This window comes from Triticum urartu, chromosome 1A (assembly GCF_056163025.1).
Source record: "Triticum urartu cultivar PI428250 chromosome 1A, HENAU_Tu73, whole genome shotgun sequence".
In the NCBI taxonomy this organism is placed as follows: Eukaryota; Viridiplantae; Streptophyta; class Magnoliopsida; order Poales; family Poaceae; genus Triticum; species Triticum urartu.
Window position 1 is genome coordinate 221636514 of NC_141873.1, and position 10835 is coordinate 221647348.

Here is a 10835-nt window from a genome sequence, read left to right on the forward strand (position 1 = left end):
GGGAATCAAGAACGGAGTTACAAGTGATGATTTCAGGACTTTGAAGCCGCCATAAGGAGTGCATGAAGCCTTGGACGAAATATACAAGATGCCACTTCATAATATTCGTCCATAGGCTATTCTACGTGTTGCGTCACCTTATTAATGGGCCAGGCCCATGTAATTTCGAAATACTTAAGTATAGGCTAGTTTTAGAGTCCGTATGTGTGGGGAAACAAGAGTTAGGGTTGGTTTCGGACCCCACCCTCAAGGGCCACGAAATTCCCCCCTCTTCCTCCATATATACAGCCCTTAGGGCGTCGTTTAGACTTTGGGTTTTGTTTAGATTAAAAGTTCGCCATAGCTGCAACTTCGCGTACTTCGCTTGTATCCAACGACCAGACCACGACGTCACAGAACCCCACCTTGATCAATAAAGCTTTCATCTTATATTCGCAATATCCCGATTGCAATCTCAGTTTTTTGCTTGTTCTTCGTTTGCTCGCAGGAAACAGACCCTCGTGGTCAGGTTGATCGTGCTCCGGCGTGGTCAATAACCCTCGGAAGTTGGTTTAGCGATTGCTAAGGCGCGACGTCTCGCACGTTCGTAGTCGGATCGTCAAGGTCGACTCCCACAGAAAACGATAGCCACCATCTCATCGAAACATCGGGACACCTTAGCCTCTATCAAGTGGTATCAGATTTCCAGGTTGCTCGGTGAGATTTTACAGTTTTTCGTAGATTAGATCGAGTCTATTCTTCATACCTACAGTCCACGAAATAGCCACACAAAAACAATTAGGGTTAGTTCATCATATCCGAACCAATCTGAGCCTTTGCATAATCTTTTTAGGGTTTTTGCTTTATTGAATTTGCGGTTGCATCGTCGTGTCAAGTTGCTGGTCTTAGAGTCTAGTCTTTTAGAGTCTCGAGTTCTGGTCATAAGTTGTCACGCTGCCGCCGCACCATCATCATCGCCCATCTACCACTTTTGCTTATCCGCCACCGCTCTGAATCCATATCCATATACCACTACCAATCCGTATCCATATACCACCATCAATCTCTATCCATATACCACCACCGCTACCATATACCACCACCGCTGCCATATACCACAACCATATATCCACCACCAATCCGAGTTCTTCTCATATTAGGTTTGTTCTTGAGATCAATCTAAATTCCGATTCGTGTTTCCTTGCCTGCGTAGGTCTCGGAAAAAAAAAGAAAAAAAGAAAAAAAAAGTCTGGAGACCCCCGAGCAGTTTTTAGGCCAAAATTTTCACGGGCAAATTTTTTTTCCCTATCCTATTTTTAGACTTTCCTGAGTCTTTTGAGCCACGTGCCATCATAGTGATTTTTTGTCGCACTTTTTCGTCGTCGCTCCCCTGATTTCCGAAAAAAAAGTGAAAAAAAAAATTTCGTGCCCATCCTATCAGTTTGACGAGGGAAGAGTTTTGAGACACTCGCCATTATAGTGATTTTTCGCAAAAAAAAAGAGCGCAAAAAAAAGGAGCGCAAAAAAAAAGAGAGCGAAAAAAAAGAGAGAGTTACAGAGTGTGCTTTTCCCTTATTTACGTGCAGCGCCGTGATTTTGTTAGTGTTCTAGGCTCGCGTCTCTAGCACGGTCTAGCCTAGGACCAGCACACTACCGTCGTTGAGCGTTTATTCAACTTTGCATCTCTAAATTGATTATTGCTGACCCTTTTTGCTACCATACTATAAGCCTTCCCAGCTCCACATACATCTACGTCGTGCGTTTGACTCTCCTTGGCAATCGCTCTATTCAAGCTTTTGAGAGTTTTTGACTACAACGGTTGCCGATCACCGCCTGCTGCTGGGTAAGAACTGGTAAGAATTTGAGATTTGCTTGACGGATTTGTGACACCCGCCACCACCACCACTTGTTAGTAGTCTGTAGGATCATATTCTTGTGTGTTTCTATTGCTGCTAACCATGCCAGGATCACAAGCCGACGAGACTGACTGGGAGAACTTGACGAACAAGGAGCTTCATGATACGTTTCAGCAAATGATGAATGGACAGGTGCAAGATGTGATAAACAGATTTGAAGAGGCCATGGAGAAGATAGATGGCATGGAGAAGACGTTTGAAACAAAGCTCGATAACAAGTTTGCTGAATTGCTTTCGCGTTTTCCACCACCACCACCGGCTGCTCCTGCCGCACCTCTGCAACAACAGCAACAACACCGACTACCTCCACGTCGGGAAACAGCCCTCCGCCGAGCGAGCCGTGTCCCTCTTCAGTCGGGCCAAACTGCTGGTGCTGCTGTTGATACTTCTGTGGCTCCTACTGCTGATGTGGAGGAGGATGCTTATGTGGGAGATTATGAGGATGAGGTTGATCAAAATCAGAACTACGTGCCACCAACAGCACAGCAACCACCAGGTCGTCCACATGCAAATAATGGCAATGGTAGGGCTCACCCTCAGGTACGAGATCATGACCATCTCCCTAAACTAAAATTGAATATTCCACCATTTGAGGGTAGATATGTTCCTAATATATATCTTACTTGGGAGTTAGAAACTGAACAACGATTTACATGTTTACAATATCCCGAGGAGAGACGTGTTCCTGCTGCTGTTTGTGCTTTCACTAGTTTTGCATGTGTTTGGTGGTCTGAGCATTGTAGATTATATCCTATTCCGGCTGCTTGGGCTGCTTTGAAAACTGCTATGCGTACTCGTTGGGTTCCACCATATTATCAACGTGAATTACTTCAAAAATTGCAGCGCTTAAGACAGGGAAAAAATTCTGTAGAAGAATATTATCAGGAATTACAAACTGGCATGATTAGATGTGGTATTGTTGAGGAGAATGAAGCTATGCTTGCACGTTTTATGGGTGGATTAAATAGAGAGATTCAAACGATTCTAGAGTATAAGGAGTATACTAATATCACTCGTTTATTCCATCTTGCTTGTAAAGCTGAACGTGAAGTGCAGGATCGACAGGCATTGGCGCGGACTAACTTTTCTGCAGGTCGACCTTCATCATGGACACCACGTGCATCATCTACTTCCACACGTTCTGCTACACCGGCGCCTCCGTCGGCTGCCACCTCCAACCGTGATACAATAAAGCAGGCACAATCACCACTATCTGCCAAGAGCACACCTTCTGGGCCTGCAAAGAGCTCTTCTTCATCCATGGCATCAACAGGGCAAACACATGATATTATTTGTCGATGTTGCAAGGGTGGAGGTCATTATGCGAGAGAATGCCCATCTAAGCGTGTGATGATTGTTACTAAGGATGGTGGGTATGAGTCCGCTAGTGACTATGATGAGGAGACTTTGGCTCTTATTACACGTGACGAACACGGTGGAGACGATTCTGATCATGCGACGCAATACATGGCTCCTGAAGATGCTGATAGGTATGAATGTTTAGTTGCTCAACGTATTTTGAGTGTGCAGGTTACACAAGCTGAGCAAAATCAGAGGGATAATTTGTTCCATACAAAGGGAGTTGTGAAGGAACGTTCTGTTCGTGTGATCATAGATGGAGGGAGCTGCAATAACTTGGCTAGCATGGAGATGGTGGAGAAGCTATCTCTCACCACAAGACCACATCCACATCCTTACTACATCCAATGGTTCAACAACAGCGGCAAGGTTAAGGTAACACGTACTGTTCGTGTGCATTTTAGTATCTCTACATATGCTGATTATGTTGATTGTGATGTGGTACCTATGCAAGCATGTTCCTTATTACTTGGTAGACCATGGCAATTTGATAAAAATTCCGTACACCATGGTAGAAACAATCAGTATACTCTTGTTCATAACGATAAAAATATTACTTTGCTTCCTATGACTCCTGATTCCATTTTGAAAGATGATATTAATAGAGCTAATAAAGCAAAACAGGAGACAAATAAGAGTGAAAATCAGATTGTGGCAAAAGAATTTGAGCACCAAATGAAGCCTAATAATAAACCATCTACTGTTGTTTCTGAAATTAAATTGAAAAGTGCATGTTTACTTGCCACCAAATCTGATATTGATGAGCTAGATTTCAGCAAATCTGTTTGCTATGCTTTTGTGTGCAAAGAGGCATTATTTTCATTCGAGGACATGCCTTCCTCTTTGCCTCCTGCTGTCACTAACATTTTGCAGGAGTTCGCTGACGTCTTTCCACAAGACGTGCCACCGGGATTACCACCTATTCGAGGGATTGAGCATCAAATTGACTTAATTCCCTGTGCTTCGCTACCCAACCGTGCACCATACCGTACCAATCCAGAGGAGACGAAAGAGATTATGCGTCAAGTACAAGAACTGCTCGACAAAGGTTATATACGCGAATCCCTTAGTCCTTGTGCTGTTCCTATCATTTTAGTGCCGAAAAAGGATGGTACGTCGCGTATGTGCGTTGATTGTAGAGGCATTAATAATATTACTATTCGTTATCGTCATCCTATTCCTAGGCTAGATGATATGCTTGATGAATTGAGTGGCTCTACAATATTCTCCAAAGTTGATTTGCGTAGTGGATACCATCAAATTCGTATGAAATTGGGTGATGAATGGAAAACAACATTTAAAACTAAGTTTGGATTATATGAGTGGTTAGTCATGCCTTTTGGGTTAACTAATGCACCTAGTACTTTCATGAGGTTAATGAACGAAGTTTTACGTGCTTTCATTGGACGATTTGTGGTAGTTTACTTTGATGACATATTGATTTATAGCAAATCTTTGGAGGAACATTTGGAACATTTACTGATGAGGACATCAATACCATTGTTACACCCACAGCCCCTACTGTTACATATACTGGATCAATTACTAGAGCTCGCGCACGCTAATTAAATTACCAGGTACTTTCGTTTCTTGGTAATGATTCTAATGTTCATGAGATTATGATGCTGCCTAAATTGGATACATTTGTTTTGCTTACAAATGAAGGGCCTAGCTTGGAGAAGGATGAACATTGGAGCAAGAACACGCATGGAGTTGATGGCATGCGCAAGGGGATCAAGAACGGAGTTACAAGTGATGATTTCAGGACTTTGAAGCCGCTATAAGGAGTGCATGAAGCCTTGGACGAAATATACAAGATGCCACTTCATAATATTCGTCCATAGGCTATTCTAGGTGCTGCGTCACCTTATTAATGGGCTAGGCCCATGTAATTTCGAAATACTTAAGTATAGGCTATTTTTAGAGTCCGTATGTGTGGGGAAACAAGAGTTAGGGTTGGTTTCGGACCCCACCCTCAAGGGCCACGAAATTCCCCCCTCTTCCTCCATATATACACCCCTTAGGGCGTCGTTTAGACTTTGGGTTTTGTTTAGATTAAAAGTTCGCCATAGCTGCAACTTTGCGTACTTCGTTTGTGTCCAACGACCAGACCAAGACGTCACAGAACCCCACCTTGATCAATAAAGCTTTCATCTTATATTCGCAATATCCCGATTGCAATCTCAGTTTCTTGCTTGTTCTTCGTTTGCTCGCAGGAAACAGACCCTCGTGGTCAGGTTGATCGTGCTCCGGCGTGGTCAATAACCCTCGGAAGTTGGTTTAGCGATTGCTAAGGCGCGACGTCTCGCACGTTCGTAGTCGGATCGTCAAGGTCGACTCCCACAGAAAACGATAGCCACCATCTCATCGAAACATCGGGACACCTTAGCCTCTATCAAGTGGTATCAGATTTCCAGATTGCTCGGTGAGATTTTTACAGTTTTTCGTAGATTAGATCGAGTCTGTTCTTCATACCTACAGTCCACGAAAAAGCCACAAAAAAAAATTAGGGTTAGTTCATCATATCCGAACCAATCTGAGCCTTTGCATAATCTTTTTAGGGTTTTTGCTTTGTTGAATTTGCGGTTGCATCGTCGTGTCAAGTTGCTGGTCTTAGAGTCTAGTCTTTTAGAGTTTCGTGTTCTGGTCATAAGTTGTCACGCCGCCGCCGCACCATCATCATCGCCCATCTACCACCATTGCTTATCCGCCACCGTTCTGAATCCGTATCCATATACCACCACCAATCCGTATCCATATACCACCACCAATCTGTAACCATATATCCACCACCAATCTGAGTTCTTCTCATATTAGGTTTGTTCTTGAGATCAATCTCAATTCCGATTCGTGTTTCCTTGCCTGCGTAGGTCTTGGAAAAAAAAGTCTGGAGACCCCCGGGCAGTTTTTAGGCCAAAATTTTCACGAGCAAAAATATTTTTTCCCTATCCTATTTTTAGGCTTTTCTGAGTCTTTTGAGCCACGTGCCATCATAGTGATTTTTTGTCGCACTTTTTCGTCGTCGCTGCCCTGATTTCCGAAAAAAAGTGAATTTTTTTTTCGTGCCCATCCTATCAGTTTGACGAGGGAAGAGTTTTGAGACACTCGCCATTATAGTAATTTTTCGCAAAAAAAAGAGGAGCGCAAAAAAAAAGAGGAGCGCAAAAAAAAGCGAAAAAAAAAGTTCCAGAGTGCTTTTCCCTTATTTACGTGCAGCGCCGTGATTTTGTTAGTGTTCTAGGCTCGCGTCTCTAGCACGGTCTAGCCTAGGACCAGCACAGTACCGTCGTTGAGCGTTTATTCAACTTTGCATCTCTGAATTGATTATTGCTGACCCTTTTTGCTACCATACTATAAGCCTTCCCAGCTCCACATACCTCTACGTCGTGCGTTTGACTCTCCCTGGCAATAGATCTATCTAAGCTTTTGAGAGTTTTGACTACAACGGTTGCCGATCACCGCCTGCTGCTGGGTAAGAACTGGTAAGAATTTGAGATTTGCTTGACGGATTTGTGACACCCGCCACCACCACCTCTTGCTAGTATTCTGTAGGATCATATTCTTGTGTGTTTTCTATTGTTGCTAACCATGGCAGGATCACAAGCCGACGAGACTGACTGGGAGAACATGACGAATCAGGAGTTGCATGATAAATTTCAGCAAATGATGAATGGACAGGTGCAGGATGTGCTAAACAGATTTGAAGAGGCCATGGAGAAGATAGATGACATGGAGAAGACGTTCGAAACAAATCTCGATAACAGGTTTAATGAATTGCTCGCGCGTCTTCCACCACCACCACCGGCTGCACCTAACGCACCTCTACAACAACAACAACAACAACGACGACTACCTACACATCGTGAAACAGCCCTCCGCCGAGCGAGCCGTCTCCCTCTTGCACCTGGCCAAACTGTTGGTGCTGCTGTTGCTACTTCTGTGGCTCCTGCTGCTGATGCGGAGGAGGATGATTTTGCTGGCGATTACGAGGATGAGGTTGATTAAAATCAGAACTACGTGCCACCACCAGCACAGCAACCATCAGGTCGTCCACATGCAAATAATGGCAATGGTAGGGCTCACCCTCAGGTACGAGATCATGACCATCTCCCTAAACTAAAATTGAATATTCCACCATTTGAGGGTAGATATGTTCCTGATATATATCTTACTTGGGAGTTAGAAACTGAACAACGATTTACATGTTTACAATATCCCGAGGAGAGACGTGTTCCTGCTGCTGTTTGTGCATTCACTAGTTTTGCATGTGTTTGGTGGTCTGAGCATTGTAGATTATATCCCATTCCTACTACTTGGGCTGCTTTGAAAACTGCTATGCGTACTCGTTGGGTTCCACCATATTATCAACGTGAATTACTTCAAAAATTGCAGCGCTTAAGACAGGGAAAAAATTCTGTAGAAGAATATCATCAGGAATTACAAACTGGCATGATTAGATGTGGTATTGTTGAGGAGAATGAAGCTATGCTTGCACGTTTTATGGGTGGATTAAATAGAGAGATTCAGACGATTCTAGAGTATAAGGAGTATACTAATATCACTCGTTTATTCCATCTTGCTTGTAAAGCTGAACGTGAAGTGCAGGATCGACAGGCATTGGCGCGGACTAACTTTTTTGCAGGTCGACCTTCTTCATGGACACCACGTGCATCATCTACTTCCACACGTTCTGCTACACCGTCGCCTCCGTCGGCTGCCACCTCCAACCGTGATACAATAAAGCAGGCACAATCACCACTATCTGCCAAGAGCACACCTTCTGGGCCTGCAAAGAGCTCTTCTTCATCCATGGCATCAACAGGGCAAACACATGATATTATTTGTCGACGTTGCAAGGGTGGAGGTCATTATGCGAGAGAATGCCCATCTAAGCGTGTGATGATTGTTACTGAGGATGGTGGGTATGAGTCCGCTAGTGACTATGATGAGGAGACTTTGGCTCTTATTACACGTGACGAACACGGTGGAGACGATTCTAATCATGAGACGCAATACATGGCTCCTGAAGATGCTGACAGGTATGAATGTTTAGTTGCTCAACGTGTTTTGAGTGTGCAGGTTACACAAGTTGAGCAAAATCAGAGGCATAATTTGTTCCATACAAAGGGAGTTGTGAAGGAACGTTCTGTTCGCGTGATCATAGATGGAGGGAGTTGCAATAACTTGGCTAGCATCGAGATGGTGGAGAAGCTATCTCTCACCACAAGACCACATCCACATCCTTACTACATCCAATGGTTCAACAACAGCGGCAAGGTTAAGGTAACACGTACTGTTCGTGTGCATTTTAGTATCTCTACATATGCTGATTATGTTGATTGTGATGTGGTACCTATGCAAGCATGTTCCTTATTACTTGGTAGACCATGGCAATTTGATAAAAATTCTATTCACCATGGTAGAAACAATTAGTATACTCTTGTTCATAAGGATAAAAATATTACTTTGCTTCCTATGACTCCTGATTCCATTTTGAAAGATGATATTAATAGAGCTAATAAAGCAAAACAGGAGAAAACTAAGAGTGAAAATCAGATTGTGGCAAAAGAATTTGAGCAACAAATGCAGCCTAATAATAATAAACAATCTAGTGTTGCTTCTGAAATTAAATTGAAAAGTGCATGTTTACTTGCCACCAAATCTGATATTGATGATCTAGATTTTAGCAAATCTGTTTGCTATGCTTTTGTGTGCAAAGAGGCATTATTTTCATTCGAGGACGTGCCTTCCTCTTTGCCTCCTGCTGTCACTAACATTTTGCAGGAGTTCGCCGACGTCTTTCCACAAGACGTGCCACCGGGATTACCACCTATTCGCGGGATTGAGCATCAAATTGACTTAATTCCCGGTGCATCATTACCCAACCGTGCACCATACCGTACCAATCCAGAGGAGATGAAGGAGATTATGCGTCAAGTACAAGAACTGCTCGACAAAGGTTATATACGCGAATCCCTTAGTCCTTGTGCTGTTCCTATCATTTTAGTGCCGAAAAAGGATGGTACGTCGCGTATGTGCGTTGATTGTAGAGGCATTAATAATATTACTATTCGTTATCGTCATCCTATTCCTAGGCTAGATGATATGCTTGATGAATTGAGTGGCTCTACAATATTCTCCAAAGTTGATTTGCGTAGTGGTTACCATCAAATTCGTATGAAATTGGGAGATGAATGGAAAACAACATTTAAAACTAAGTTTGGATTATATGAGTGGTTAGTCATGCCTTTTGGGTTAACTAATGCACCTAGTACTTTCATGAGGTTAATGAACGAAGTTTTACGTGCTTTCATTGGACGATTTGTGGTAGTTTACTTTGATGACATATTGATTTATAGCAAATCTTTGGAGGAACATTTGGAACATTTACGTGCTGTTTTTATTGCTCTACGTGATGCACGTTTGTTTGGTAACCTTGGAAAGTGCACCTTTTGCACCGACCGAGTATCTTTTCTTGGCTATGTTGTTACTCCACAGGGAATTGAAGTTGATAAAGCCAAGATTGAAGCTATTGAGAGTTGGCCGCAGCCCAAAACGGTCACACAAGTGAGGAGTTTCCTTGGCCTCGCTGGTTTTTATAGGCGTTTTGTGAGAGATTTCAGCACCATTGCTGCACCTCTCAACGAGCTTACAAAGAAGGATGTGCCTTTTGTTTGGGGTACCGCACAGGAAGAAGCCTTCACGGTATTGAAAGATAAGTTGACACATGCTCCTTTACTCCAACTTCCTAATTTCAATAAGACTTTTGAGCTTGAATGTGATGCTAGTGGAATTGGATTAGGAGGTGTGTTATTACATGATGAGGACATCAATACCATTGTTGCACCCACAGCCCCTACTGTTACATATACTGGACCAATTACTAGAGCTCGTGCACGCCAATTAAATTACCAGGTACTTTTGTTTCTTGGTAATGATTCTAATGTTCATGAGATTATGATGCTGCCTAAATTGGATACATTTGTTTTGCTTTCAAATGAAGGGCCTAGCTTGGAGAAGGATGAACATTGGAGCAAGAACACGCATGAAGTTGATGGCATGCGCAAGGGGATCAAGAACGGAGTTACAAGTGATGATTTCAGGACTTTGAAGCCGCCATAAGGAGTGCATGAAGCCATGGACGAAATATACAAGATGCCACTTCATAAATATTCGTCCATAGGCTATTCTAAGGTGCTGCGTCACCTTATTAATGGGCCAGGCCCATGTAATTTCGAAATACTTAAGTATAGGCTATTTTTAGAGTCCGTATGTGTGGGGAAACAAGAGTTAGGGTTGGTTTCGGACCCCACCCTCAAGGGCCACGAAATTCCCCTCTCTTCCTCCATATATACAGCCCTTAGGGCGTCGTTTAGACTTTGGGTTTTGTTTAGATTAAAAGTTCGCCATAGCTGCAACTTCGCGTACTTCGTTTGTGTCCAACGACCAGACCAAGACGTCACAGAACCCCACCTTGATCAATAAAGCTTTCATCTTATATTCGCAATATCCAGATTGCAATCTCAGTTTCTTGCTTGTTCTTCGTTTGCTTGCGGGAATAGACCTTCGTGGTCAGGCTGA